Here is a 5,754-nt window from a genome sequence, read left to right as displayed (position 1 = left end):
AATGGAAATTCAAATACTGCTTGCTAAAATCAAATTAAATTATATCTCACAAATGGAAAATAGAAAGACTCTAGTGTCCTTTTAGGAAGCTGACATTATTAACTTAAGAACACTGACTGGGACATTGGGTAAAGGAAGAAAATTATTAGCTTTGTTTTAGATCAACAATGTTAATATGCCATGCTGACCCTTAATCATCTCCCAAGAATTGCTCTTGGCAGGAATTGGAAAACTGATTGTTTTCAATTTTAAAGCTTAGCCTTGGCAGTCTGTAATAAGTCCACAGGAGTTCAAGGAATATTTAGATCTTTTCAACTAAAAGATACTCCAAAATGATAGGAATCATAACTAATAACAGAATCACTTTTTCCAGGTAATGCAGGCAATATTAATAGCCAAAAATAAAATGGTTAGTTTGTTGCTTCACTTGTATTAAACGATGGATGACCTTATCCTAGGTATCATGTTCCAGCTGTAGTTAATTAACTTTCCCAAAGACACAACAGCAAAGCATAGCAATTCAAGTGAGGCAGGAGATCACAGAAACTGCTATGGAAGGCATCAAACTAAAGAAAACTGGGAGCATTCAGCTCATAAAGCAGGTCAGGAGGAGATCCATGATCTAAGTCTATGAATCAATAAAAGTATGGTGTCCCATTTTAAGATGGTGGATGGAATACATGTATCAAATTTTGTTTCCTCCCAAAACCCCAGTGAAAAATACTTTTTTTAAAAAAAGACATAAAGTAACAACGACGGAAGAACAGGAAAGGAGACAACAGTAACAAAATTTTGGAAGCTGGAAAGCAAAGGGAACTATGGTAAAGGATTTAACCAACCCCCAAAAGCTGAGTTGTAGCCAGTGGTTGTGAGAGCTGAGAACCAAAGTAATTTACTCTGAAAATCCTTAAAAGACTCAGGACCAGATACCTCCAAATCTTGGGTGAAAGGGAAGGAAGAGAGTAAAGAGAAATGAGTGAAATTAGATTCCCAGATCCTCTTCCCAACACCTCCAGATTTCTGAACATCTATCCTCTGGATAGTCTTTTAACACAGATGATGTCTGGAGTGGAGTACAGGAGGTGAGATGGGCACATTGAGGATGGAGGTACTACACTGAAGACAGGAGGAATAAGTGAATGTATGAAAGCTGAATGCTAACTTCAGGACTTTGAACTGTGTGGGAGCGCTAACATAATCTAGCAAGGAGTTCAATACCTTGGGTCAAGGTCTCTACTGGATGAATTGCACACCTTAAGAAAGCCTATTATGTAGGCTGCCTGTGCGGGCCCTAGGGGCTGCGCGAGCAGGTCTAGGACACCGAGCGGTGCGTCTCCGCCGCACCCAGGGGCCGTGATGCCTACGTAGTAGAGTGACAGCAGCTGGGCTAAATGTTTCACCGCTGAACTGCTTCCTCAGGTATCCTGGCTCTGGTGATTGCTATGGGAGATTGGATGACTGTTACAGATCGAGGTCTGTCTTCAGAAAGCAAAAATATCTCTCAGTATACCTCCGAAACAAAGATGTCTCCATCAAGTTTATACTCACAGCAAGTGCTATGTTCTTCAATACCTTTATCAAAAAATGTGCACGGTTTTTTTAGTGCCTTCTGCACAGAAGAGAATATTGAACAAAGTATTTCATATCTTGATCAGGAATTGACTACTTTCGGTTTTCCTTCATTATATGAAGAATCCAAAGGTAAAGAGACAAAGAGAGAATTAAATATACTTGCTGTTTTAAATTGTATGAATGAGCTACGTGTACTCAGCGGAAGAACCTTCTAGCTCAGGAAAATGTGGAAACACAGAATGTGGAACTGGGAAGCGATATGGACCATCTGCAGAACTGCTATGCAAAACTTAAGGAACAACTGGAAACCTCCAGGACAGAAATGATTGGTCTTCAGGAGAGAGACAGAGAGTTACAATGCAAGGACAGGAATTTGCATCAGCTACTGAAAAATGAGAAAGATGAGGTGCAGAAATTACAAAATATCATTGCAAGTCAAGCTACTCAATATAATCATGATATGAAAAGAGCGTGAATATAATAAACTAAAGGAACGTCTACATCAACTTGTTATGAACAAGAAGGATAAAGAAATAGCTATGGGGGCTTCCCTGGTGGCGCGGTGGTTGGGAATCTGCCTGCCAGTGCAGGGGACCACGGGTTCGAGCCCTGGTCCGGGAAGATCCCACATGCCGCGGAGCAGCTGGGCCCGTGAGCCACAATTACTGAGCCTGCGCGTCTGGAGCCTGTGCTCCGTGACGGGAGGGGCCGCGATAGTGAGAGGCCCGCGCACCACGATGAGGAGTGGCCCCCGCTTGCCACAACTGGAAGAGAGCCCTCGCAGAGAAGCGAAGACCCAACACAGCCATAAATAAATTAATTAATTAATTAAAAAAAAAATAGCTATGGAAGTTTAAAATTACGTGGGGAGAGCTGATGGAAGAAGAGGCTCCTGGAGGACGGGTAAAAATGAAGCCAGGAATGAAGATGAAATGTAAAAAATTCTCCTGAATATTGTCAGAAACAAATCCTAATGGAAAATGCTGAACTTAAGAAGGTTTTTCAGCCAATGAAAAAGGAAATAATTTCTCTTCTTTCTCCCCAAAAGCAGAAACCTAGAGAAAGAGCAGAAGATGATAGTACAGGAACTGTTATCCCTGATATTGAAGAAGATGCTGGGGAACTGAATAGAGACAGTACGTTTCACCTTTCCTGTGGAACTGTGAGAGAGCAGCTTACCAACAGCATCAGAAAACAGTGGAGAATTTTGAAAAGTCACGTAGAAAAACTTGATAACCAAGTTTCAAAGGTACACCTAGAAGGTTTTAATGATGAAGATGTAATCTCACGACAAGACCATGAACAAGAAACTGAAAAACTCGAGTTAGAAATTCAACAGTGTAGGGCTTCCCTGGTGGCGCAGTGGTTGAGAGTCTGCCTGCTGACGCAGGGGACACGGGTTCGAGCCCTGGTCTGGGAAGATCCCACATGCCGCGGAGCAGCTAGGCCCGTGCGCCACAACTACTGAGCCTGTGCGTCTGGAGCCTGTGCTCCGCAACAAGAGAGGCCACGACGGTGAGAGGCCCGCGCACCGCGATGAAGAGTGGCCCCCGCTCGCCACAACTGGAGAAAGCCCTCGCACAGAAAAGAAGAACCAACACAGCCAAAAATAAATACATTAATTAATTTTTTAAAAAAAGAAATTCAACAGTGTAAAGAAATTATTAAAACTTGGCAGCAACTTTTACAGCACCAGCTCGCTACTGCATGTGATGATGACACCACTTCACTGCTTCAAGACTGTTACTTGTTGGAAGAAAAGGAGCGCCTCAAAGAAGAATGGTCCCTATTTAAAGAGCAAAAGAAGAATTTCGAGAAAGACTAAGCTTTACAGAAGCAGCTATTCGCCTAGGATTGGAGAGAAAGGCATTTGAAGAAGAAAGAGCCAGTTGGTTAAACCAACAGGTTTTAAATATGACTACCTATGACCACCAGAACTCAGAAAATGTGAAACTTTTCAGTGCGTTCTCAGGAAGTTCTGATCGGGACAACCCTACAGTACACTCGAGTCCACGGCAAAAGAAGCCTCACGGTGTGCCTAGTGGGTCTCCAGTTTGCAAGTCTAAACTTATTAAATCTCTTCCTGCTTCTCCCTCTACTTCCGACTTTTGCCAGACACATTCCCGTGTATCTGAACATAGTTCAATCAATGTACTAAATACAACCCCTGAAGAATCTAAGCCAAATCAGGTTGGAAGAGAATGTAGAAATCAGAAGTGGAGCGTGGTATCAAGGTCTGGATCACAGGAAGGTTGCTATAGTGGATGCTCCTCGACCTACACAAATTGTCACGTAGAGAAGGATGATTTACCTTAGACACGTGAACTGGGATTTTTTTTTTTTCATTAACATGTTCATCAAATTTCACATCTGAGTTGAAACAGGGTGTGTTATAAAGTCAATCATCTCTAATAATTTAAGATGGTCTGTGTTGTTTGGACTTCCCTGTTCCTCCCCCAAAGAGCTGAAATGTTAAATCTATTTAAAAGGATATAAAAGCTTTGGATATGTATTTTTAGTAACAGAAGCACCCGGTTCTGTGAATAAAGGAATGTACAGACGTTTCGATGGAAACAAAGCACTAGAATGAGTTTCCTCTTATAGGTATTAAAAATAGCACTTTTAGGAAACTGATTATTGTAAATATTTAATTTTGTCTCATATATAGTTGGCATTGGAAGTTTAGCCTTTCCTTGACTGTATACTGCAGATTTTTAACAAAGCAAGTTATATATTTATTATGTTTAGTGTGATTTGAAATACCCTCGTTCATGTTTTAAATAAAGTGAAATTTATGTAAAAAAAAAAAAGCCTATTATGTAAAAGATAAACTTGGCTCTCTAACAATGGCCCTCTACATTACTAATTATGGAATCTCTAAACCGTATTAACCTCAGTAGGAAAAGGATGGTATGAGAGAGCCCCTGGAGGCTATGAGATGGAAGGTCACCCTTCTGGCCCTTCCATCTCCAGCATCTCAAGGGAGCTTAAAGGCAGTGATGTGCTGATGTACTCAATGCTCCGCTCCCTCTGGCAATACTTCTTTTGCGATAAAACTTTCTCTCTGATTCACTCTCCCTGAAACGGCTTAATAGTACAGATCTCAGGCTTCTTCTCCAACCAGCCACCAGACCGCTGGCAGTCAAACCTTTGCCCTCCAAGCAGAGGACTGGAAGACCCTTTTCTGAGGAATCTGACCTGCCCAAAAGGAAAAACCTGAAAATAATGACATTGGGAGCTCCCCCAACTAACGGGAAGCACTCACATTGTCCTACAATAGTTGTTCTCCTTTGGGATGACTTTGCTCCCAGGGAATATCTGGCGATGTCTGGAAACATTTTTGATTGTCAAGACTGGAGGGGTGTGGCTGGTGTCTAGTAAGGAGAGACCAAGGGTGCTGTTAATCATCCTACAATACACAGGACAATCTTCCTACACAGATACTCAGCAGTTCCAATTACCCTTTCAGTGTCTCGCTCTCAATCATGATCAGACAGCCAAGGGTTACCAGACAGCTTAGCAACGCCTCTAACAGAGAAGAAAACAGACTAAGCACAATCAAACAAATAAAAGCAGTTTGGAGGAAACATACCTTGCAGCCAAAAAAAAAAAAAACTAAAACTATCATTAATAAAAAAAGAGATAACACAGTCCATACATCCATGAAACATAACAATGATGCTCTTTTTTAAAAAGGAAACATTGAGAGAACACAGGTTCTTGGAAACTAAGATGATAACAAAAAGAATAATTTAATAGAAGTGGGGAAAATTTTTTTAAAGTTAACGCAATCTCCCAGAATGAGAATACTAAAAAGACAAAGAATTAAAAAATAGAGATGAAAATCAGAGGATCAATTATTGGTTTCCTACTGCTGCTGTAACGTATTACCACAAACTTGGTGGCTTAAACAACACAAATTTATTATCTTTCAGTTCTGGGGGTCAGTAGTCTGAAATGAGTTTCACTAGTCCAAAACCAAGGTGTTGGCAGGGTCATGCTTCTTCCTGAGGTGCTAGAGGCAAATCTGTTTCCATACTGCTTTTTCTGGCTTCTGGAAAAAGCTCCCTACATTCCTTGGCCTGTGACCTCTTCCTTGCATCACTCCCATCTCTTGCTTCCATTATCACATCTACTACTTAATTTCCTGCTTCCTTCTTAAAAGGACCCTGTGATTACATT

General features: G+C 41.2%; 1 pseudogene; it reads left to right on the top strand.

The window, feature by feature from the left end:
* Positions 1–1,442: 1,442 nt before the first annotated feature.
* On the top strand, positions 1,443–3,888 carry LOC133090136 (afadin- and alpha-actinin-binding protein-like; annotated as a pseudogene).
* Positions 3,889–5,754: the final 1,866 nt, after the last annotated feature.

Source organism: Eubalaena glacialis, chromosome 4 (assembly GCF_028564815.1).
Source record: "Eubalaena glacialis isolate mEubGla1 chromosome 4, mEubGla1.1.hap2.+ XY, whole genome shotgun sequence".
NCBI lineage: Eukaryota > Metazoa > Chordata > Mammalia > Artiodactyla > Balaenidae > Eubalaena > Eubalaena glacialis.
Note: the sequence above shows the minus strand (reverse complement) of the source record. Positions and strands in the feature narration are given on the sequence as shown.